Source organism: Parasteatoda tepidariorum, unplaced genomic scaffold, assembly GCF_982258835.1.
Source record: "Parasteatoda tepidariorum strain Cologne lab strain unplaced genomic scaffold, Ptep-v5.0 scaffold_15, whole genome shotgun sequence".
NCBI lineage: Eukaryota > Metazoa > Arthropoda > Arachnida > Araneae > Theridiidae > Parasteatoda > Parasteatoda tepidariorum.
This window is the reverse complement of record NW_028257374.1, coordinates 598,274-625,766: the sequence shown is the minus strand read 5'-3', so window position 1 is coordinate 625,766 and position 27,493 is coordinate 598,274.

Sequence of the window (27,493 nt, the reverse complement as noted above, 5' to 3'; positions counted from 1 at the left end):
GAACACTCTATTTCGCATAGGCATACATAGTAAACTTTAGGGTCACGCTGTGTACCACCTAATTGACCTATAATTATTTCCTGTGGTAAGGTACACTATTACCCTGTAATATAATACGTGGTACAATTTAAAAATTATAGGTCAATATTAAGGTCCGATACCGTGCCGTTAGTTAACATAGAAAAATGTCTTTGAATTTTTAAAGCATTTTAGAACGCTTATTTCCTCATTTTAAGCTTCTCAGAGCACTTTATTTCGCATAGGCATACATAGTAAACTTTGGGGTCACTCTGTGTACCTCCTAATTGACCTATAATTATTTCCTGTGGTAGGGTACACTATAACCCTGTAATATAATACGTGGTCCAATTTAAAAATTATAGGTCAATATTAAGGTCCGATAACGTGCCGTTAGTTAACATAGAAAAGTGTCTTCATATTTCCTTGTTTTAATGCACTATTTAAAATATACATAGTGTACCCCCTAATTGACCTTTAATTATTTCTTGTGGTAGGGTACACTATTACCCTGTAATATAATACCTGGTCCAATATAAATATTATGGGTCAATATTAAGGTCTGATATTGCGCCTTGCGTTAGTTAACCATTGAAAGATGTCTTTGAATTTTTAAAGCATTTTAGAACGCTTATTTCTACATTTTAAGCATCTCAGAACACTCTATTTCGCATAGGCATACATAGTAAAATTTAGGGTCACGCTGTGTACCCCCTAAATGACCTATAATTATTTCCTGTGGTAGGGTACACTATTACATTGTAATATAATACGTGGTCCAATTTAAAAATTATAGGTCAATATTAAGGTCCGATACCGTGCCGTTAGTTAACATAGAAAAATGTCTTTGAATTTTTAAAGCATTTTAGAACGCTTATTTCCTCATTTTAAGCTTCTCAGAACACTTTATTTCGCATAGGCATACATAGTAAACTTTAGGGTCACGCTGTGTACCCCCTAATTGACCTATAATTATTTCCTGTGGTAGTGTACACTATAACCCTGTAATATAATACGTGGTCCAATTTAAAAATTATAGGTCAATATTAAGGTCCGATACCGTGCCGTTAGTTAACATAGAAAAGTGTCTTCGAATTTCCTTGTTTTAATGCACTATTTAAAATATACATAGTGTACCCCCTAATTGACCTATAATTATTTCCTGTGGTAGGGTACACTATTACCCTGTAATATAATACCTGGTCCAATTTAAATATTATGGGTCAATATTAAGGTCTGATATTGCACCTTGCGTTAGTTAACCATTGAAAGATGTCTTTGAATTTTTAAAGCATTTTAGAACGCTTATTTCTTCATTTTAAGCATCTCAGAACACTCTATTTCGCATAGGCATACATAGTAAAATTTAGGGTCACGCTGTGTACCCCCTAATTGACCTATAATTATTTCCTGTGGAAGGGTACACTATAACCCTGTAATATAATACGTGGTCTAATTTGAAAATTATAGGTCAATATTAAGGTCTGATATTGCGCCTTGCGTTAGCTAACCATTGAAAGATGTCTTTGAATTTTTAAAGCATTTTAGAACGCTTATTTCTTCATTTTAAGCTTCTCAGAACACTCTATTTCGCATAGGCATACATAGTAAACTTTAGGTTCACGCTGTGTACCCCCTAAATGACCTATAATTATTTCCTGTGGTAGGGTACACTATTACCCTGTAATATAATACGTGGTCCAATTTAAAAATTATAGGTCAATATTAAGGTCCGATACCGTGCCGTTAGTTAACATAGAAAAATGTCTTTGAATTTTTAAAGCATTTTAGAACGCTTATTTCCTCATTTTAAGCTTCTCAGAACACTTTATTTCGCATAGGCATTCATAGTAACCTTTAGGGTCACGCTGTGTACCCCCTAATTGACCTATAATTATTTTCCGTGGTAGGGTACACTATCACCCTGTAATATAATACGTGGAACAATTTAAAAATTTTAGGTCAATATTAAGGTCCGATACCGTGCCGTTTGTTAACATAGAAAAGAGTCTTCGAATTTTCTTGTTTTAATGCACTATTTAAAATATACATAGTGTACCCCCTAATTGACCTATAATTATTTCCTGTTGTAGGGTACACTATTACCCTGTAATATAATACCTGGTCCAATTTAATTATTATGGTTCTATATTAAGGTCTGATATCGCGCCTTGCGTTAGTAAACATAGAAAAATGTTTTTGAATTTTTAAAGCATTTTAGAACGCTTATTTCCTCATTTTAATCTTCTCAGAACACTTTATTTCGCATAGGCATACATAGTAACCTTTAGGGTCACGCTGTTTACCCCCTAATTGACCTATAATTATTTTCCGTGGTAGGGTACACTATCACCCTGTAATATAATACGTGGCCCAATTTAAAAATTTTAGGTCAATATTAAGGTCCGATACCGTGCCGTTAGTTAACATAGAAAAGAGTCTTCGAATTTCCTTGTTTTAATGCACTATTTAAAATATACATAGTGTACCCCCTAATTGACCTATAATTATTTCCTGTTGTAGGGTACACTATTACCCTGTAATATAATACCTGGACCTATTTAAATATTATGGTTCCATATTAAGGTCTGATATCGCGCCTTGCATTAGTTAACCATTGAAAGATGTCTTTGAATTTTTAAAGCATTTTAGAACGCTTATTTCCTCATTTTAAGCTTTTCAGAACACTTTATTTCGCATAGGCATACATAGTAAACTTTAGGGTCACTCTGTGTACCCCCTAATTGACCTGTAAGTATTTCCTGTGGTAGGGTACACTATAACCCTGTAATATAATAGGTGGTCCAATTTAAAAATTATAGGTCAATATTAAGGTCCGATACCGTGCCGTTAGTTAACATAGAAAAGTGTCTTCGTATATCCTTGTTTTAATGCACTATTTAAAATATACATAGTGTACCCCCTAATTGACCTATATATATTTCCGGTGGTAGGGTACACTATTACTCTGTAATATAATACCTGGTCTAATTCAAATATTTTAGGTCAATATTAAGGTCCGATACCGTGCCGTTAGTTAACATAGAAAAAGGTCTTTGAATTTTTAAAGCATTTTAGAACGCTTATTTCCTCATTTTAAGCTTCTCAGAACACTTTATTTCGCATAGGCATACATAGTAAACTTTAGGGTCACTCTGTGTACCCCCTAATTGACCTATAATTATTTCCTGTTGTAGGGTACACTATTACCCTGTAATATAATACCTGGTCCAATTTAAATATTATGGTTCCATATTAAGGTCTGATATCGCGCCTTGCGTTAGTTAACATAGAAAAATGTTTTTGAACTTTTAAAGCATTTTAGAACGCTTATTTCCTCATTTTAAGCTTCTCAGAACACTTTATTTCGCATAGGCATACATAGTAACCTTTAGGGTCACGCTGTGTACCCCCTAATTGACCTATAATTATTTTCCGTGGTAGGGAACACTATCACCCTGTAATATAATACGTGGCCCAATTTAAAAATTTTAGGTCAATATTAAGGTCCGATACCGTGCCGTTAGTTAACTTAGTTAACATAGAAAAGAGTCTTCGAATTTCCTTATTTTAATGCACTATTTAAAATATACATAGTGTACCCCCTAATTGACCTATAATTATTTCCTGTTGTAGGGTACACTATTACCCTGTAATATAATACCTGGTCCAATTTAAATATTATGGTTCCATATTAAGGTCTGATATCGCGCCTTGCGTTAGTTAACATAGAAAAATGTTTTTGAATTTTTAAAGCATTTTAGAACGCTTATTTCCTCATTTTAAGCTTCTCAGAACACTTTATTTCGCATAGGCATACATAGTAACCTTTAGGGTCACGCTGTGTACCCCCTAATTGACCTATAATTATTTTCCGTGGTAGGGAACACTATCACCCTGTAATATAATACGTGGCCCAATTTAAAAATTTTAGGTCAATATTAAGGTCCGATACCGTGCCGTTAGTTAACTTAGTTAACATAGAAAAGAGTCTTCGAATTTCCTTATTTTAATGCACTATTTAAAATATACATAGTGTACTCCCTAATTGACCTATAATTATTTCCTGTTGTAGGGTACACTATTACCCTGTAATATAATACCTGGTCCAATTTAAATATTATGGTTCCATATTAAGGTCTGATATCGCGCCTTGCGTAAGTTAACCATTGAAAGATGTCTTTGAATTTTTAAAGCATTTTAGAACGCTTATTTCCTCATTTTAAGCTTTTAAGAACACTTTATTTCGCATAGGCATAAATAGTAAACTTTAGGGTCACTCTGTGTACCCCCTAATTGACCTATAATTATTTCCTGTGGTAGGGTACACTATAACCCTGTAATATAATAGGTGGTCCAATTTAAAAATTATAGGTCAATATTAAGGTCCGATACCGTGCCGTTAGTTAACATAGAAAAGTGTCTTCGTATTTCCTTGTTTTAATGCACTATTTAAAATATACATAGTGTACCCCCTAATTGACCTATAATTATTTCCTGTGGTAGGGTACACTATTACCCTGTAATATAATAGGTGGTCCAATTTAAAAATTATAGGTCAATATTAAGGTCCGATACCGTGCCGTTAGTTAACATAGAAAAATGTCTTTGAATTTTTAAAGCATTTTAGAACGCTTATTTCCTCATTTTAAGCTTCTCAGAGCACTTTATTTCGCATAGGCATACATAGTAAACTTTGGGGTCACTTTATGTACCCCCTAATTGACCTATAATTATTTCCTGTGGTAGGGTACACTATTACCCTGTAATATAATACGTGGTCCAATTTAAAAATTATAGGTCAATATTAAGGTCCGGTACCGTGCCGTTAGTTAACATAGAAAAATGTCTTTGACTTTTTAAAGTATTTTAGAACGCTTATTTCCTCATTTTAAGCTTCTCAGAACACTTTATTTCGCATAGGCATACATAGTAAACTTTAGGGTCACGCTGTGTACCCCCTAATTGACCTATAATTATTTCCTGTGGTAGGGTACACTATAACCCTGTAATATAATACGTGGTCCAATTTAAAAATTATAGGTCAATATTAAGGTCCGATACCGTGCCGTTAGTTAACATAGAAAAGTGTCTTCGAATTTCCTTGTTTTAATGCACTATTTAAAATATACATAGTGTACCCCCTAATTGACCTATAATTATTTCCTGTGGTAGGGTACACTATTACCCTGTAATATAATACCTGGTCTAATTTAAATATTATGGGTCAATATTAAGGTCTGATATTGCGCCTTGCGTTAGTTAAACATTGAAAGATGTCTTTGAATTTTTAAAGCATTTTAGAACGCTTATTTCTTCATTTTAAGCTTCTCAGAACACTTTATTTCGCATACGCATACATAGTAAACTTTAGGGTCACGCTGTGTACCCCCTAATTGACCTATAATTATTTTACGTGGTAGGGTACACTATAACCCTGTAATATAATAGGTGGTTCAATTTAAAAATTTTAGGTCAATATTAAGGTCCGATACCGTGCCGTTAGTTAGCATAGAAAAGTGTCTTCGAATTTCCTTGTTTTAATGCACTATTTAAAATATACATAGTGTACCCCCTAATTGACCTATAATTATTTCCTGTGGTAGGGTACACTATTACCCTGTAATATAATACCTGGTCCAATTTAAATATTATGATTCAATATTAAGGTCTGATATTGCGCCTTGCGCTAGTTAACCATTGAAAGATGTCTTTGAATTTTAAAAGCATTTTAGAACGCATATTTCTTCATTTTAAGCTTCTCAGAACTCTTTATTTCGCATAGGCATACGTAGTAAACTTAAGTGTCACGCTGTGTACCCCCTAATTGACCTATAATTATTTCCTGTGGAAGGGTACACTATAACCCTGTAATATAATACGTGGTCCAATTTAAAAATTATAGGTCAATATTAAGGTCTGATATTGCGCCTTGCGTTAGCTAACCATTGAAAGATGTCTTTGAATTTTTAAAGCATTTTAGAACGCTTATTTCTTCATTTTAAGCTTCTCAGAACACTCTATTTCGCATAGGCATACATAGTAACCTTTAGGGTCACGCTGTGTACCCCCTAAATGACCTATAATTATTTTCCGTGGTAGGGTACACTATCACCCTGTAATATAATACGTGGCCCAATTTAAAAATTTTAGGTCAATATTAAGGTCCGATACCGTGCCGTTAGTTAACATAGAAAAGAGTCTTCGAATTTCCTTGTTTTAATGCACTATTTAAAATATACATAGTGTACCCCCTAATTGACCTACAATTATTTCCTGTTGTAGGGTACACTATTACCCTGTAATATAATATCTGGTCCAATTTAAATATTATGGTTCCATATTAAGGTCTGATATCGCGCCTTGCGTTAGTTAACATAGAAAAATGTTTTTGAATTTTTAAAGCATTTTAGAACGCTTATTTCCTCATTTTAAGCTTCTCAGAACACTTTATTTCGCATAGGCATACATAGTAACCTTTAGGGTCACTCTGTGTACCCACTAATTGACCTATAATTATTTCCTGTGGTAGGGTACACTATAACCCTGTAATATAATAGGTGGTCCAATTTAAAAATTATAGGTCAATATTAAGGTCCGATACCGTGCCGTTAGTTAACATAGAAAAGTGTCTTCGTATTTCCTTGTTTTAATGCACTATTTAAAATATACATAGTGTACCCCCTAATTGACCTATATATATTTCCTATGGTAGGGTACACTATTACCCTGTAATATAATACCTGGTCCAATTTAAATATTATAGGTCAATATTAAGGTCCGATACCGTGCCGTTAGTTAACATAGAAAAAGGTCTTTGAATTTTTAAAGCATTTTAGAACGCTTATTTCCTCATTTTAAGCTTCTCAGAACACTTTATTTCGCATAGGCATACATAGTAAACTTTAGGGTCACTCTGTGTACCCCCTAATTGACCTATAATTATTTCCTGTGGTAGGGTACACTATAACCCTGTAATATAATACGTGGTCCAATTTAAAAATTATAGGTCAATATTAAGGTCCGATACCGTGCCGTTAGTTAACATAGAAAAGTGTCTTCGTATTTCCTTGTTTTAATGCACTATTTAAAATATACATAGTGTACCCCCTAATTGACCTATATATATTTCCTGTGGTAGGGTACACTATTACCCTGTAATATAATACCTGGTCCAATTTAAATATTATGGGTCAATATTAAGGTCTGATATCGCGCCTTGCGTTAGTTAACCATTGAAAGATGTCTTTGAATTTTTAAAGCATTTTAGAACGCTTATTTCTTCATTTTAAGCTTCTCAGAACACTCTATTTCGCATAGGCATACATAGTAAACTTTAGGGTCACGCTGTGTACCACCTAATTGACCTATAATTATTTCCTGTGGTAAGGTACACTATTACCCTGTAATATAATACGTGGTACAATTTAAAAATTATAGGTCAATATTAAGGTCCGATACCGTGCCGTTAGTTAACATAGAAAAATGTCTTTGAATTTTTAAAGCATTTTAGAACGCTTATTTCCTCATTTTAAGCTTCTCAGAGCACTTTATTTCGCATAGGCATACATAGTAAACTTTGGGGTCACTCTGTGTACCTCCTAATTGACCTATAATTATTTCCTGTGGTAGGGTACACTATAACCCAGTAATATAATACGTGGTCCAATTTAAAAATTATAGGTCAATATTAAGGTCCGATACCGTGCCGTTAGTTAACATAGAAAAGTGTCTTCATATTTCCTTGTTTTAATGCACTATTTAAAATATACATAGTGTACCCCCTAATTGACCTATAATTATTTCTTGTGGTAGGGTACACTATTACCCTGTAATATAATACCTGGTCCAATATAAATATTATGGGTCAATATTAAGGTCTGATATTGCGCCTTGCGTTAGTTAACCATTGAAAGATGTCTTTGAATTTTTAAAGCATTTTAGAACGCTTATTTCTTCATTTTAAGCATCTCAGAACACTCTATTTCGCATAGGCATACATAGTAAAATTTAGGGTCACGCTGTGTACCCCCTAAATGACCTATAATTATTTCCTGTGGTAGGGTACACTATTACATTGTAATATAATACGTGGTCCAATTTAAAAATTATAGGTCAATATTAAGGTCCGATACCGTGCCGTTAGTTAACATAGAAAAATGTCTTTGAACTTTTAAAGCATTTTAGAACGCTTATTTCCTCATTTTAAGCTTCTCAGAACACTTTATTTCGCATAGGCATACATAGTAAACTTTAGGGTCACGCTGTGTACCCCCTAATTGACCTATAATTATTTCCTGTGGTAGTGTACACTATAACCCTGTAATATAATACGTGGTCCAATTTAAAAATTATAGGTCAATATTAAGGTCCGATACCGTGCCGTTAGTTAACATAGAAAAGTGTCTTCGAATTTCCTTGTTTTAATGCACTATTTAAAATATACATAGTGTACCCCCTAATTGACCTATAATTATTTCCTGTGGTAGGGTACACTATTACCCTGTAATATAATACCTGGTCCAATTTAAATATTATGGTTCTATATTAAGGTCTGATATCGCGCCTTGCGTTAGTAAACATAGAAAAATGTTTTTGAATTTTTAAAGCATTTTAGAACGCTTATTTCCTCATTTTAAGCTTCTCAGAACACTTTATTTCGCATAGGCATACATAGTAACCTTTAGGGTCACGCTGTGTACCCCCTAATTGACCTATAATTATTTTCCGTGGTAGGGTACACTATCACCCTGTAATATAATACGTGGCCCAATTTAAAAATTTTAGGTCAATATTAAGGTCCGATACCGTGCCGTTAGTTAACATAGAAAAGAGTCTTCGAATTTCCTTGTTTTAATGCACTATTTAAAATATACATAGTGTACCCCCTAATTGACCTATAATTATTTCCTGTTGTAGGGTACACTATTACCCTGTAATATAATACCTGGACCTATTTAAATATTATGGTTCCATATTAAGGTCTGATATCGCGCCTTGCGTTAGTTAACCATTGAAAGATGTCTTTGAATTTTTAAAGCATTTTAGAACGCTTATTTTCTCATTTTAAGCTTTTCAGAACACTTTATTTCGCATAGGCATACATAGTAAACTTTAGGGTCACTCTGTGTACCCCCTAATTGACCTATAATTATTTCCTGTGGTAGGGTACACTATAACCCTGTAATATAATAGGTGGTCCAATTTAAAAATTATAGGTCAATATTAAGGTCTGATATTGCGCCTTGCGCTAGTTAACCATTGAAAGATGTCTTTGAATTTTAAAAGCATTTTAGAACGCATATTTCTTCATTTTAAGCTTCTCAGAACTCTTTATTTCGCATAGGCATACATAGTAAACTTAAGTGTCACGCTGTGTACCCCCTAATTGACCTATAATTATTTCCTGTGGAAGGGTACACTATAACCCTGTAATATAATACGTGGTCCAATTTAAAAATTATAGGTCAATATTAAGGTCTGATATTGCGCCTTGCGTTAGCTAACCATTGAAAGATGTCTTTGAATTTTTAAAGCATTTTAGAACGCTTATTTCTTCATTTTAAGCTTCTCAGAACACTCTATTTCGCATAGGCATACATAGTAACCTTTAGGGTCACGCTGTGTACCCCCTAATTGACCTATAATTATTTTCCGTGGTAGGGTACACTATCACCCTGTAATATAATACGTGGCCCAATTTAAAAATTTTAGGTCAATATTAAGGTCCGATGCCGTGCCGTTAGTTAACATAGAAAAGAGTCTTCGAATTTCCTTGTTTTAATGCACTATTTAAAATATACATAGTGTACCCCCTAATTGACCTATAATTATTTCCTGTTGTAGGGTACACTATTACCCTGTAATATAATACCTGGTCCAATTTAAATATTATGGTTCCATATTAAGGTCTGATATCGCGCCTTGCGTTAGTTAACATAGAAAAATGTTTTTGTATTTTTAAAGCATTTTAGAACGCTTATTTCCTCATTTTAAGCTTCTCAGAACACTTTATTTCGCATAGGCATACATAGTAACCTTTAGGGTCACTCTGTGTACCCACTAATTGACCTATAATTATTTCCTGTGGTAGGGTACACTATAACCCTGTAATATAATAGGTGGTCCAATTTAAAAATTATAGGTCAATATTAAGGTCCGATACCGTGCCGTTAGTTAACATAGAAAAGTGTCTTCGTATATCCTTGTTTTAATGCACTATTTAAAATATACATAGTGTACCCCCTAATTGACCTATATATATTTCCGGTGGTAGGGTACACTATTACTCTGTAATATAATACCTGGTCTAATTCAAATATTTTAGGTCAATATTAAGGTCCGATACCGTGCCGTTAGTTAACATAGAAAAAGGTCTTTGAATTTTTAAAGCATTTTAGAACGCTTATTTCCTCATTTTAAGCTTCTCAGAACACTTTATTTCGCATAGGCATACATAGTAAACTTTAGGGTCACTCTGTGTACCCCCTAATTGACCTATAATTATTTCCTGTTGTAGGGTACACTATTACCCTGTAATATAATACCTGGTCCAATTTAAATATTATGGTTCCATATTAAGGTCTGATATCGCGCCTTGCGTTAGTTAACATAGAAAAATGTTTTTGAACTTTTAAAGCATTTTAGAACGCTTATTTCCTCATTTTAAGCTTCTCAGAACACTTTATTTCGCATAGGCATACATAGTAACCTTTAGGGTCACGCTGTGTACCCCCTAATTGACCTATAATTATTTTCCGTGGTAGGGAACACTATCACCCTGTAATATAATACGTGGCCCAATTTAAAAATTTTAGGTCAATATTAAGGTCCGATACCGTGCCGTTAGTTAACTTAGTTAACATAGAAAAGAGTCTTCGAATTTCCTTATTTTAATGCACTATTTAAAATATACATAGTGTACTCCCTAATTGACCTATAATTATTTCCTGTTGTAGGGTACACTATTACCCTGTAATATAATACCTGGTCCAATTTAAATATTATGGTTCCATATTAAGGTCTGATATCGCGCCTTGCGTAAGTTAACCATTGAAAGATGTCTTTGAATTTTTAAAGCATTTTAGAACGCTTATTTCCTCATTTTAAGCTTTTCAGAACACTTTATTTCGCATAGGCATAAATAGTAAACTTTAGGGTCACTCTGTGTACCCCCTAATTGACCTATAATTATTTTCTGTGGTAGGGTACACTATAACCCTGTAATATAATAGGTGGTCCAATTTAAAAATTATAGGTCAATATTAAGGTCCGATACCGTGCCGTTAGTTAACATAGAAAAGTGTCTTCGTATTTCCTTGTTTTAATGCACTATTTAAAATATACATAGTGTACCCCCTAATTGACCTATAATTATTTCCTGTGGTAGGGTACACTATTACCCTGTAATATAATAGGTGGTCCAATTTAAAAATTATAGGTCAATATTAAGGTCCGATACCGTGCCGTTAGTTAACATAGAAAAATGTCTTTGAATTTTTAAAGCATTTTAGAACGCTTATTTCCTCATTTTAAGCTTCTCAGAGCACTTTATTTCGCATAGGCATACATAGTAAACTTTGGGGTCACTTTATGTACCCCCTAATTGACCTATAATTATTTCCTGTGGTAGGGTACACTATTACCCTGTAATATAATACGTGGTCCAATTTAAAAATTATAGGTCAATATTAAGGTCCGGTACCGTGCCGTTAGTTAACATAGAAAAATGTCTTTGACTTTTTAAAGTATTTTAGAACGCTTATTTCCTCATTTTAAGCTTCTCAGAACACTTTATTTCGCATAGGCATACATAGTAAACTTTAGGGTCACGCTGTGTACCCCCTAATTGACCTATAATTATTTCCTGTGGTAGGGTACACTATAACCCTGTAATATAATACGTGGTCCAATTTAAAAATTATAGGTCAATATTAAGGTCCGATACCGTGCCGTTAGTTAACATAGAAAAGAGTCTTCGAATTTCCTTGTTTTAATGCACTATTTAAAATATACATAGTGTACCCCCTAATTGACCTACAATTATTTCCTGTTGTAGGGTACACTATTACCCTGTAATATAATATCTGGTCCAATTTAAATATTATGGTTCCATATTAAGGTCTGATATCGCGCCTTGCGTTAGTTAACATAGAAAAATGTTTTTGAATTTTTAAAGCATTTTAGAACGCTTATTTCCTCATTTTAAGCTTCTCAGAACACTTTATTTCGCATAGGCATACATAGTAACCTTTAGGGTCACTCTGTGTACCCACTAATTGACCTATAATTATTTCCTGTGGTAGGGTACACTATAACCCTGTAATATAATAGGTGGTCCAATTTAAAAATTATAGGTCAATATTAAGGTCCGATACCGTGCCGTTAGTTAACATAGAAAAGTGTCTTCGTATTTCCTTGTTTTAATGCACTATTTAAAATATACATAGTGTACCCCCTAATTGACCTATATATATTTCCTATGGTAGGGTACACTATTACCCTGTAATATAATACCTGGTCCAATTTAAATATTATAGGTCAATATTAAGGTCCGATACCGTGCCGTTAGTTAACATAGAAAAAGGTCTTTGAATTTTTAAAGCATTTTAGAACGCTTATTTCCTCATTTTAAGCTTCTCAGAACACTTTATTTCGCATAGGCATACATAGTAAACTTTAGGGTCACTCTGTGTACCCCCTAATTGACCTATAATTATTTCCTGTGGTAGGGTACACTATAACCCTGTAATATAATACGTGGTCCAATTTAAAAATTATAGGTCAATATTAAGGTCCGATACCGTGCCGTTAGTTAACATAGAAAAGTGTCTTCGTATTTCCTTGTTTTAATGCACTATTTAAAATATACATAGTGTACCCCCTAATTGACCTATATATATTTCCTGTGGTAGGGTACACTATTACCCTGTAATATAATACCTGGTCCAATTTAAATATTATGGGTCAATATTAAGGTCTGATATCGCGCCTTGCGTTAGTTAACCATTGAAAGATGTCTTTGAATTTTTAAAGCATTTTAGAACGCTTATTTCTTCATTTTAAGCTTCTCAGAACACTCTATTTCGCATAGGCATACATAGTAAACTTTAGGGTCACGCTGTGTACCACCTAATTGACCTATAATTATTTCCTGTGGTAAGGTACACTATTACCCTGTAATATAATACGTGGTACAATTTAAAAATTATAGGTCAATATTAAGGTCCGATACCGTGCCGTTAGTTAACATAGAAAAATGTCTTTGAATTTTTAAAGCATTTTAGAACGCTTATTTCCTCATTTTAAGCTTCTCAGAGCACTTTATTTCGCATAGGCATACATAGTAAACTTTGGGGTCACTCTGTGTACCTCCTAATTGACCTATAATTATTTCCTGTGGTAGGGTACACTATAACCCTGTAATATAATACGTGGTCCAATTTAAAAATTATAGGTCAATATTAAGGTCCGATACCGTGCCGTTAGTTAACATAGAAAAGTGTCTTCATATTTCCTTGTTTTAATGCACTATTTAAAATATACATAGTGTACCCCCTAATTGACCTATAATTATTTCTTGTGGTAGGGTACACTATTACCCTGTAATATAATACCTGGTCCAATATAAATATTATGGGTCAATATTAAGGTCTGATATTGCGCCTTGCGTTAGTTAACCATTGAAAGATGTCTTTGAATTTTTAAAGCATTTTAGAACGCTTATTTCTTCATTTTAAGCATCTCAGAACACTCTATTTCGCATAGGCATACATAGTAAAATTTAGGGTCACGCTGTGTACCCCCTAAATGACCTATAATTATTTCCTGTGGTAGGGTACACTATTACATTGTAATATAATACGTGGTCCAATTTAAAAATTATAGGTCAATATTAAGGTCCGATACCGTGCCGTTAGTTAACATAGAAAAATGTCTTTGAACTTTTAAAGCATTTTAGAACGCTTATTTCCTCATTTTAAGCTTCTCAGAACACTTTATTTCGCATAGGCATACATAGTAAACTTTAGGGTCACGCTGTGTACCCCCTAATTGACCTATAATTATTTCCTGTGGTAGTGTACACTATAACCCTGTAATATAATACGTGGTCCAATTTAAAAATTATAGGTCAATATTAAGGTCCGATACCGTGCCGTTAGTTAACATAGAAAAGTGTCTTCGAATTTCCTTGTTTTAATGCACTATTTAAAATATACATAGTGTACCCCCTAATTGACCTATAATTATTTCCTGTGGTAGGGTACACTATTACCCTGTAATATAATACCTGGTCCAATTTAAATATTATGGTTCTATATTAAGGTCTGATATCGCGCCTTGCGTTAGTAAACATAGAAAAATGTTTTTGAATTTTTAAAGCATTTTAGAACGCTTATTTCCTCATTTTAAGCTTCTCAGAACACTTTATTTCGCATAGGCATACATAGTAACCTTTAGGGTCACGCTGTGTACCCCCTAATTGACCTATAATTATTTTCCGTGGTAGGGTACACTATCACCCTGTAATATAATACGTGGCCCAATTTAAAAATTTTAGGTCAATATTAAGGTCCGATACCGTGCCGTTAGTTAACATAGAAAAGAGTCTTCGAATTTCCTTGTTTTAATGCACTATTTAAAATATACATAGTGTACCCCCTAATTGACCTATAATTATTTCCTGTTGTAGGGTACACTATTACCCTGTAATATAATACCTGGACCTATTTAAATATTATGGTTCCATATTAAGGTCTGATATCGCGCCTTGCGTTAGTTAACCATTGAAAGATGTCTTTGAATTTTTAAAGCATTTTAGAACGCTTATTTCCTCATTTTAAGCTTTTCAGAACACTTTATTTCGCATAGGCATACATAGTAAACTTTAGGGTCACTCTGTGTACCCCCTAATTGACCTATAATTATTTCCTGTGGTAGGGTACACTATAACCCTGTAATATAATAGGTGGTCCAATTTAAAAATTATAGGTCAATATTAAGGTCTGATATTGCGCCTTGCGCTAGTTAACCATTGAAAGATGTCTTTGAATTTTAAAAGCATTTTAGAACGCATATTTCTTCATTTTAAGCTTCTCAGAACTCTTTATTTCGCATAGGCATACATAGTAAACTTAAGTGTCACGCTGTGTACCCCCTAATTGACCTATAATTATTTCCTGTGGAAGGGTACACTATAACCCTGTAATATAATACGTGGTCCAATTTAAAAATTATAGGTCAATATTAAGGTCTGATATTGCGCCTTGCGTTAGCTAACCATTGAAAGATGTCTTTGAATTTTTAAAGCATTTTAGAACGCTTATTTCTTCATTTTAAGCTTCTCAGAACACTCTATTTCGCATAGGCATACATAGTAACCTTTAGGGTCACGCTGTGTACCCCCTAATTGACCTATAATTATTTTCCGTGGTAGGGTACACTATCACCCTGTAATATAATACGTGGCCCAATTTAAAAATTTTAGGTCAATATTAAGGTCCGATGCCGTGCCGTTAGTTAACATAGAAAAGAGTCTTCGAATTTCCTTGTTTTAATGCACTATTTAAAATATACATAGTGTACCCCCTAATTGACCTATAATTATTTCCTGTTGTAGGGTACACTATTACCCTGTAATATAATACCTGGTCCAATTTAAATATTATGGTTCCATATTAAGGTCTGATATCGCGCCTTGCGTTAGTTAACATAGAAAAATGTTTTTGTATTTTTAAAGCATTTTAGAACGCTTATTTCCTCATTTTAAGCTTCTCAGAACACTTTATTTCGCATAGGCATACATAGTAACCTTTAGGGTCACTCTGTGTACCCACTAATTGACCTATAATTATTTCCTGTGGTAGGGTACACTATAACCCTGTAATATAATAGGTGGTCCAATTTAAAAATTATAGGTCAATATTAAGGTCCGATACCGTGCCGTTAGTTAACATAGAAAAGTGTCTTCGTATTTCCTTGTTTTAATGCACTATTTAAAATATACATAGTGTACCCCCTAATTGACCTATATATATTTCCTGTGGTAGGGTACACTATTACCCTGTAATATAATACCTGGTCCAATTTAAATATTATGGGTCAATATTAAGGTCTGATATCGCGCCTTGCGTTAGTTAACCATTGAAAGATGTCTTTGAATTTTTAAAGCATTTTAGAACGCTTATTTCTTCATTTTAAGCTTCTCAGAACACTCTATTTCGCATAGGCATACATAGTAAACTTTAGGGTCACGCTGTGTACCACCTAATTGACCTATAATTATTTCCTGTGGTAAGGTACATTATTACCCTGTAATATAATACGTGGTACAATTTAAAAATTATAGGTCAATATTAAGGTCCGATACCGTGCCGTTAGTTAACATAGAAAAATGTCTTTGAATTTTTAAAGCATTTTAGAACGCTTATTTCCTCATTTTAAGCTTCTCAGAGCACTTTATTTCGCATAGGCATACATAGTAAACTTTGGGGTCACTCTGTGTACCTCCTAATTGACCTATAATTATTTCCTGTGGTAGGGTACACTATAACCCTGTAATATAATACGTGGTCCAATTTAAAAATTATAGGTCAATATTAAGGTCCGATACCGTGCCGTTAGTTAACATAGAAAAGTGTCTTCATATTTCCTTGTTTTAATGCACTATTTAAAATATACATAGTGTACCCCCTAATTGACCTATAATTATTTCTTGTGGTAGGGTACACTATTACCCTGTAATATAATACCTGGTCCAATATAAATATTATGGGTCAATATTAAGGTCTGATATTGCGCCTTGCGTTAGTTAACCATTGAAAGATGTCTTTGAATTTTTAAAGCATTTTAGAACGCTTATTTCTTCATTTTAAGCATCTCAGAACACTCTATTTCGCATAGGCATACATAGTAAAATTTAGGGTCACGCTGTGTACCCCCTAAATGACCTATAATTATTTCCTGTGGTAGGGTACACTATTACATTGTAATATAATACGTGGTCCAATTTAAAAATTATAGGTCAATATTAAGGTCCGATACCGTGCCGTTAGTTAACATAGAAAAATGTCTTTGAATTTTTAAAGCATTTTAGAACGCTTATTTCCTCATTTTAAGCTTCTCAGAACACTTTATTTCGCATAGGCATACATAGTAAACTTTAGGGTCACGCTGTGTACCCCCTAATTGACCTATAATTATTTCCTGTGGTAGTGTACACTATAACCCTGTAATATAATACGTGGTCCAATTTAAAAATTATAGGTCAATATTAAGGTCCGATACCGTGCCGTTAGTTAACATAGAAAAGTGTCTTCGAATTTCCTTGTTTTAATGCACTATTTAAAATATACATAGTGTACCCCCTAATTGACCTATAATTATTTCCTGTGGTAGGGTACACTATTACCCTGTAATATAATACCTGGTCCAATTTAAATATTATGGTTCTATATTAAGGTCTGATATCGCGCCTTGCGTTAGTAAACATAGAAAAATGTTTTTGAATTTTTAAAGCATTTTAGAACGCTTATTTCCTCATTTTAAGCTTCTCAGAACACTTTATTTCGCATAGGCATACATAGTAACCTTTAGGGTCACGCTGTGTACCCCCTAATTGACCTATAATTATTTTCCGTGGTAGGGTACACTATCACCCTGTAATATAATACGTGGCCCAATTTAAAAATTTTAGGTCAATATTAAGGTCCGATACCGTGCCGTTAGTTAACATAGAAAAGAGTCTTCGAATTTCCTTGTTTTAATGCACTATTTAAAATATACATAGTGTACCCCCTAATTGACCTATAATTATTTCCTGTTGTAGGGTACACTATTACCCTGTAATATAATACCTGGACCTATTTAAATATTATGGTTCCATATTAAGGTCTGATATCGCGCCTTGCGTTAGTTAACCATTGAAAGATGTCTTTGAATTTTTAAAGCATTTTAGAACGCTTATTTCCTCATTTTAAGCTTTTCAGAACACTTTATTTCGCATAGGCATACATAGTAAACTTTAGGGTCACTCTGTGTACCCCCTAATTGACCTATAATTATTTCCTGTGGTAGGGTACACTATAACCCTGTAATATAATAGGTGGTCCAATTTAAAAATTATAGGTCAATATTAAGGTCTGATATTGCGCCTTGCGCTAGTTAACCATTGAAAGATGTCTTTGAATTTTAAAAGCATTTTAGAACGCATATTTCTTCATTTTAAGCTTTTCAGAACTCTTTATTTCGCATAGGCATACATAGTAAACTTAAGTGTCACGCTGTGTACCCCCTAATTGACCTATAAGTATTTCCTGTGGAAGGGTACACTATAACCCTGTAATATAATACGTGGTCCAATTTAAAAATTATAGGTCAATATTAAGGTCTGATATTGCGCCTTGCGTTAGCTAACCATTGAAAGATGTCTTTGAATTTTTAAAGCATTTTAGAACGCTTATTTCTTCATTTTAAGCTTCTCAGAACACTCTATTTCGCATAGGCATACATAGTAACCTTTAGGGTCACGCTGTGTACCCCCTAATTGACCTATAATTATTTTCCGTGGTAGGGTACACTATCACCCTGTAATATAATACGTGGCCCAATTTAAAAATTTTAGGTCAATATTAAGGTCCGATACCGTGCCGTTAGTTAACATAGAAAAGAGTCTTCGAATTTCCTTGTTTTAATGCACTATTTAAAATATACATAGTGTACCCCCTAATTGACCTATAATTATTTCCTGTTGTAGGGTACACTATTACCCTGTAATATAATACCTGGTCCAATTTAAATATTATGGTTCCATATTAAGGTCTGATATCGCGCCTTGCGTTAGTTAACATAGAAAAATGTTTTTGAATTTTTAAAGCATTTTAGAACGCTTATTTCCTCATTTTAAGCTTCTCAGAACACTTTATTTCGCATAGGCATACATAGTAACCTTTAGGGTCACTCTGTGTACCCACTAATTGACCTATAATTATTTCCTGTGGTAGGGTACACTATAACCCTGTAATATAATAGGTGGTCCAATTTAAAAATTATAGGTCAATATTAAGGTCCGATACCGTGCCGTTAGTTAACATAGAAAAGTGTCTTCGTATTTCCTTGTTTTAATGCACTATTTAAAATATACATAGTGTACCCCCTAATTGACCTATATATATTTCCTGTGGTAGGGTACACTATTACCCTGTAATATAATACCTGGTCCAATTTAAATATTATAGGTCAATATTAAGGTCCGATACCGTGCCGTTAGTTAACATAGAAAAAGGTCTTTGAATTTTTAAAGCATTTTAGAACGCTTATTTCCTCATTTTAAGCTTCTCAGAACACTTTATTTCGCATAGGCATACATAGTAAACTTTAGGGTCACTCTGTGTACCCCCTAATTGACCTATAATTATTTCCTGTGGTAGGGTACACTATAACCCTGTAATATAATACGTGGTCCAATTTAAAAATTATAGGTCAATATTAAGGTCCGATACCGTGCCGTTAGTTAACATAGAAAAGTGTCTTCGTATTTCCTTGTTTTAATGCACTATTTAAAATATACATAGTGTACCCCCTAATTGACCTATATATATTTCCTGTGGTAGGGTACACTATTACCCTGTAATATAATACCTGGTCCAATTTAAATATTATGGGTCAATATTAAGGTCTGATATCGCGCCTTGCGTTAGTTAACCATTGAAAGATGTCTTTGAATTTTTAAAGCATTTTAGAACGCTTATTTCTTCATTTTAAGCTTCTCAGAACACTCTATTTCGCATAGGCATACATAGTAAACTTTAGGGTCACGCTGTGTACCACCTAATTGACCTATAATTATTTCCTGTGGTAAGGTACACTATTACCCTGTAATATAATACGTGGTACAATTTAAAAATTATAGGTCAATATTAAGGTCCGATACCGTGCCGTTAGTTAACATAGAAAAATGTCTTTGAATTTTTAAAGCATTTTAGAACGCTTATTTCCTCATTTTAAGCTTTCCAGAGCACTTTATTTCGCATAGGCATACATAGTAAACTTTGGGGTCACTCTGTGTACCTCCTAATTGACCTATAATTATTTCCTGTGGTAGGGTACACTATAACCCTGTAATATAATACGTGGTCCAATTTAAAAATTATAGGTCAATATTAAGGTCCGATACCGTGCCGTTAGTTAACATAGAAAAGTGTCTTCATATTTCCTTGTTTTAATGCACTATTTAAAATATACATAGTGTACCCCCTAATTGACCTATAATTATTTCTTGTGGTAGGGTACACTACTACCCTGTAATATAATACCTGGTCCAATATAAATATTATGGGTCAATATTAAGGTCTGATATTGCGCCTTGCGTTAGTTAACCATTGAAAGATGTCTTTGAATTTTTAAAGCATTTTAGAACGCTTATTTCTTCATTTTAAGCATCTCAGAACACTCTATTTCGCATAGGCATACATAGTAAAATTTAGGGTCACGCTGTGTACCCCCTAAATGACCTATAATTATTTCCTGTGGTAGGGTACACTATTACATTGTAATATAATACGTGGTCCAATTTAAAAATTATAGGTCAATATTAAGGTCCGATACCGTGCCGTTAGTTAACATAGAAAAATGTCTTTGAATTTTTAAAGCATTTTAGAACGCTTATTTCCTCATTTTAAGCTTCTCAGAACACTTTATTTCGCATAGGCATACATAGTAAACTTTAGGGTCACGCTGTGTACCCCCTAATTGACCTATAATTATTTCCTGTGGTAGTGTACACTATAACCCTGTAATATAATACGTGGTCCAATTTAAAAATTATAGGTCAATATTAAGGTCCGATACCGTGCCGTTAGTTAACATAGAAAAGTGTCTTCGAATTTCCTTGTTTTAATGCACTATTTAAAATATACATAGTGTACCCCCTAATTGACCTATAATTATTTCCTGTGGTAGGGTACACTATTACCCTGTAATATAATACCTGGTCCAATTTAAATATTATGGTTCTATATTAAGGTCTGATATCGCGCCTTGCGTTAGTAAACATAGAAAAATGTTTTTGAATTTTTAAAGCATTTTAGAACGCTTATTTCCTCATTTTAAGCTTCTCAGAACACTTTATTTCGCATAGGCATACATAGTAACCTTTAGGGTCACGCTGTGTACCCCCTAATTGACCTATAATTATTTTCCGTGGTAGGGTACACTATCACCCTGTAATATAATACGTGGCCCAATTTAAAAATTTTAGGTCAATATTAAGGTCCGATACCGTGCCGTTAGTTAACATAGAAAAGAGTCTTCGAATTTCCTTGTTTTAATGCACTATTTAAAATATACATAGTGTACCCCCTAATTGACCTATAATTATTTCCTGTTGTAGGGTACACTATTACCCTGTAATATAATACCTGGACCTATTTAAATATTATGGTTCCATATTAAGGTCTGATATCGCGCCTTGCGTTAGTTAACCATTGAAAGATGTCTTTGAATTTTTAAAGCATTTTAGAACGCTTATTTCCTCATTTTAAGCTTTTCAGAACACTTTATTTCGCATAGGCATACATAGTAAACTTTAGGGTCACTCTGTGTACCCCCTAATTGACCTATAATTATTTCCTGTGGTAGGGTACACTATAACCCTGTAATATAATAGGTGGTCCAATTTAAAAATTATAGGTCAATATTAAGGTCTGATATTGCGCCTTGCGCTAGTTAACCATTGAAAGATGTCTTTGAATTTTAAAAGCATTTTAGAACGCATATTTCTTCATTTTAAGCTTTTCAGAACTCTTTATTTCGCATAGGCATACATAGTAAACTTAAGTGTCACGCTGTGTACCCCCTAATTGACCTATAAGTATTTCCTGTGGAAGGGTACACTATAACCCTGTAATATAATACGTGGTCCAATTTAAAAATTATAGGTCAATATTAAGGTCTGATATTGCGCCTTGCGTTAGCTAACCATTGAAAGATGTCTTTGAATTTTTAAAGCATTTTAGAACGCTTATTTCTTCATTTTAAGCTTCTCAGAACACTCTATTTCGCATAGGCATACATAGTAACCTTTAGGGTCACGCTGTGTACCCCCTAATTGACCTATAATTATTTTCCGTGGTAGGGTACACTATCACCCTGTAATATAATACGTGGCCCAATTTAAAAATTTTAGGTCAATATTAAGGTCCGATACCGTGCCGTTAGTTAACATAGAAAAGAGTCTTCGAATTTCCTTGTTTTAATGCACTATTTAAAATATACATAGTGTACCCCCTAATTGACCTATAATTATTTCCTGTTGTAGGGTACACTATTACCCTGTAATATAATACCTGGTCCAATTTAAATATTATGGTTCCATATTAAGGTCTGATATCGCGCCTTGCGTTAGTTAACATAGAAAAATGTTTTTGAATTTTTAAAGCATTTTAGAACGCTTATTTCCTCATTTTAAGCTTCTCAGAACACTTTATTTCGCATAGGCATACATAGTAACCTTTAGGGTCACTCTGTGTACCCACTAATTGACCTATAATTATTTCCTGTGGTAGGGTACACTATAACCCTGTAATATAATAGGTGGTCCAATTTAAAAATTATAGGTCAATATTAAGGTCCGATACCGTGCCGTTAGTTAACATAGAAAAGTGTCTTCGTATTTCCTTGTTTTAATGCACTATTTAAAATATACATAGTGTACCCCCTAATTGACCTATATATATTTCCTGTGGTAGGGTACACTATTACCCTGTAATATAATACCTGGTCCAATTTAAATATTATAGGTCAATATTAAGGTCCGATACCGTGCCGTTAGTTAACATAGAAAAAGGTCTTTGAATTTTTAAAGCATTTTAGAACGCTTATTTCCTCATTTTAAGCTTCTCAGAACACTTTATTTCGCATAGGCATACATAGTAAACTTTAGGGTCACTCTGTGTACCCCCTAATTGACCTATAATTATTTCCTGTGGTAGGGTACACTATAACCCTGTAATATAATACGTGGTCCAATTTAAAAATTATAGGTCAATATTAAGGTCCGATACCGTGCCGTTAGTTAACATAGAAAAGTGTCTTCGTATTTCCTTGTTTTAATGCACTATTTAAAATATACATAGTGTACCCCCTAATTGACCTATATATATTTCCTGTGGTAGGGTACACTATTACCCTGTAATATAATACCTGGTCCAATTTAAATATTATGGGTCAATATTAAGGTCTGATATCGCGCCTTGCGTTAGTTAACCATTGAAAGATGTCTTTGAATTTTTAAAGCATTTTAGAACGCTTATTTCTTCATTTTAAGCTTCTCAGAACACTCTATTTCGCATAGGCATACATAGTAAACTTTAGGGTCACGCTGTGTACCACCTAATTGACCTATAATTATTTCCTGTGGTAAGGTACACTATTACCCTGTAATATAATACGTGGTACAATTTAAAAATTATAGGTCAATATTAAGGTCCGATACCGTGCCGTTAGTTAACATAGAAAAATGTCTTTGAATTTTTAAAGCATTTTAGAACGCTTATTTCCTCATTTTAAGCTTTCCAGAGCACTTTATTTCGCATAGGCATACATAGTAAACTTTGGGGTCACTCTGTGTACCTCCTAATTGACCTATAATTATTTCCTGTGGTAGGGTACACTATAACCCTGTAATATAATACGTGGTCCAATTTAAAAATTATAGGTCAATATTAAGGTCCGATACCGTGCCGTTAGTTAACATAGAAAAGTGTCTTCATATTTCCTTGTTTTAATGCACTATTTAAAATATACATAGTGTACCCCCTAATTGACCTATAATTATTTCTTGTGGTAGGGTACACTACTACCCTGTAATATAATACCTGGTCCAATATAAATATTATGGGTCAATATTAAGGTCTGATATTGCGCCTTGCGTTAGTTAACCATTGAAAGATGTCTTTGAATTTTTAAAGCATTTTAGAACGCTTATTTCTTCATTTTAAGCATCTCAGAACACTCTATTTCGCATAGGCATACATAGTAAAATTTAGGGTCACGCTGTGTACCCCCTAAATGACCTATAATTATTTCCTGTGGTAGGGTACACTATTACATTGTAATATAATACGTGGTCCAATTTAAAAATTATAGGTCAATATTAAGGTCCGATACCGTGCCGTTAGTTAACATAGAAAAATGTCTTTGAATTTTTAAAGCATTTTAGAACGCTTATTTCCTCATTTTAAGCTTCTCAGAACACTTTATTTCGCATAGGCATACATAGTAAACTTTAGGGTCACGCTGTGTACCCCTTAATTGACCTATAATTATTTCCTGTGGTAGTGTACACTATAACCCTGTAATATAATACGTGGTCCAATTTAAAAATTATAGGTCAATATTAAGGTCCGATACCGTGCCGTTAGTTAACATAGAAAAGTGTCTTCGAATTTCCTTGTTTTAATGCACTATTTAAAATATACATAGTGTACCCCCTAATTGACCTATAATTATTTCCTGTGGTAGGGTACACTATTACCCTGTAATATAATACCTGGTCCAATTTAAATATTATGGTTCTATATTAAGGTCTGATATCGCGCCTTGCGTTAGTAAACATAGAAAAATGTTTTTGAATTTTTAAAGCATTTTAGAACGCTTATTTCCTCATTTTAAGCTTCTCAGAACACTTTATTTCGCATAGGCATACATAGTAACCTTTAGGGTCACGCTGTGTACCCCCTAATTGACCTATAATTATTTTCCGTGGTAGGGTACACTATCACCCTGTAATATAATACGTGGCCCAATTTAAAAATTTTAGGTCAATATTAAGGTCCGATACCGTGCCGTTAGTTAACATAGAAAAGAGTCTTCGAATTTCCTTGTTTTAATGCACTATTTAAAATATACATAGTGTACCCCCTAATTGACCTATAATTATTTCCTGTTGTAGGGTACACTATTACCCTGTAATATAATACCTGGACCTATTTAAATATTATGGTTCCATATTAAGGTCTGATATCGCGCCTTGCGTTAGTTAACCATTGAAAGATGTCTTTGCATTTTTAAAGCATTTTAGAACGCTTATTTCTTCATTTTAAGCTTCTCAGAACACTCTATTTCGCATAGGCATACATAGTAAACTTTAGGGTCACGCTGTGTACCTCCTAATTGACCTATAATTATTTCCTGTGGTAGGGTACACTATTACCCTGTAGTATAATACGTGGTCCAATTTAAAAATTATAGGTCAATATTAAGGTCCGATACCGTGCCGTTAGTTAACATAGAAAAAAGTCTTTGAATTTTTAAAGCATTTTAGAACGCTTATTTCCTCATTTTAAGCTTCTCAGAACACTTTATTTCGCATAGACATTCATAGTAACCTTTAGGGTCACGCTGTGTACCCCCTAATTGACCTATAATTATTTTCCGTGGTAGGGTACACTATCACCCTGTAATATAATACGTGGCCCAATTTAAAAATTTTAGGTCAATATTAAGGTCCGATACCGTGCCGTTAGTTAACATAGAAAAGAGTCTTCGAATTTTCTTGTTTTAATGCACTATTTAAAATATACATAGGGTACCCCCTAATTGACCTATAATTATTTCCTGTTGTAGGGTACACTATTACCCTGTAATATAATACCTGGTCCAATTTAAATATTATGGTTCCATATTAAGGTCTGATATCGCGCCTTGCGTTAGTAAACATAGAAAAATGTTTTTGAATTTTTAAAGCATTTTAGAACGCTTATTTCCTCATTTTAAGCTTCTCAGAACACTTTATTTCGCATAGGCATACATAGTAACCTTTAGGGTCACGCTGTGTACCCCCTAATTGACCTATAATTATTTTCCGTGGTAGGGTACACTATCACCCTGTAATATAATACGTGGCCCAATTTAAAAATTTTAGGTCAATATTAAGGTCCGATACCGTGCCGTTAGTTAACATAGAAAAGAGTCTTCGAATTTCCTTGTTTTAATGCACTATTTAAAATATACATAGTGTACCCCCTAATTGACCTATATATATTTCCTGTGGTAGGGTACACTATTACCCTGTAATATAATACCTGGTCCAATTTAAATATTATAGGTCAATATTAAGGTCCGATTCCGTGCCGTTAGTTAACATAGAAAAAGGTCTTTGAATTTTTAAAGCATTTTAGAACGCTTATTTCCTCATTTTAAGCTTCTCAGAACACTTTATTTCGCATAGGCATACATAGTAAACTTTAGGGTCACTCTGTGTACCCCCTAATTGACCTATAATTATTTCCTGTGGTAGGGTACACTATAACCCTGTAATATAATACGTGGTCCAATTTAAAAATTATAGGTCAATATTAAGGTCCGATACCGTGCCGTTAGTTAACATAGAAAAGTGTCTTCGTATTTCCTTGTTTTAATGCACTATTTAAAATATACATAGTGTACCCCCTAATTGACCTATATATATTTCCTGTGGTAGGGTACACTATTACCCTGTAATATAATACCTGGTCCAATTTATATATTATGGGTCAATATCAAGGTCTGATATCGCGCCTTGCGTTAATTAACCATTGAAAGATGTCTTTGAATTTTTAAAGCATTTTAGAACGCTTATTTCTTCATTTTAAGCTTCTCAGAACACTCTATTTCGCATAGGCATACATAGTAACCTTTAGGGTCACGCTGTGTACCCCCTAATTGACCTATAATTATTTTCCGTGGTATGGTACACTATCACCCTGTAATATAATACGTGGCCCAATTTAAAAATTTTAGGTCAATATTAAGGTCCGATACCGTGCCGTTAGTTAACATAGAAAAGAGTCTTCGAATTTCCTTGTTTTAATGCACTATTTAAAATATACATAGTGTACCCCCTAATTGACCTATAATTATTTCCTGTTGTAGGGTACACTATTACCCTGTAATATAATACCTGGACCTATTTAAATATTATGGTTCCATATTAAGGTCTGATATCGCGCCTTGCGTTAGTTAACCATTGAAAGATGTCTTTGAATTTTTAAAGCATTTTAGAACGCTTATTTCCTCATTTTAAGCTTTTCAGAACACTTTATTTCGCATAGGCATACATAGTAAACTTTAGGGTCACTCTGTGTACCCCCTAATTGACCTATAATTATTTCCTGTGGTAGGGTACACTATAACCCTGTAATATAATAGGTGGTCCAATTTAAAAATTATAGGTCAATATTAAGGTCCGATACCGTGCCGTTAGTTAACATAGAAAAGTGTCTTCGTATTTCCTTGTTTTAATGCACTATTTAAAATATACATAGTGTACCCCCTAATTGACCTATATATATTTCCTGTGGTAGGGTACACTATTACCCTGTAATATAATACCTGGTCCAATTCAAATATTTTAGGTCAATATTAAGGTCCGATACCGTGCCGTTAGTTAACATAGAAAAAGGTCTTTGAATTTTTAAAGCATTTTAGAACGCTTATT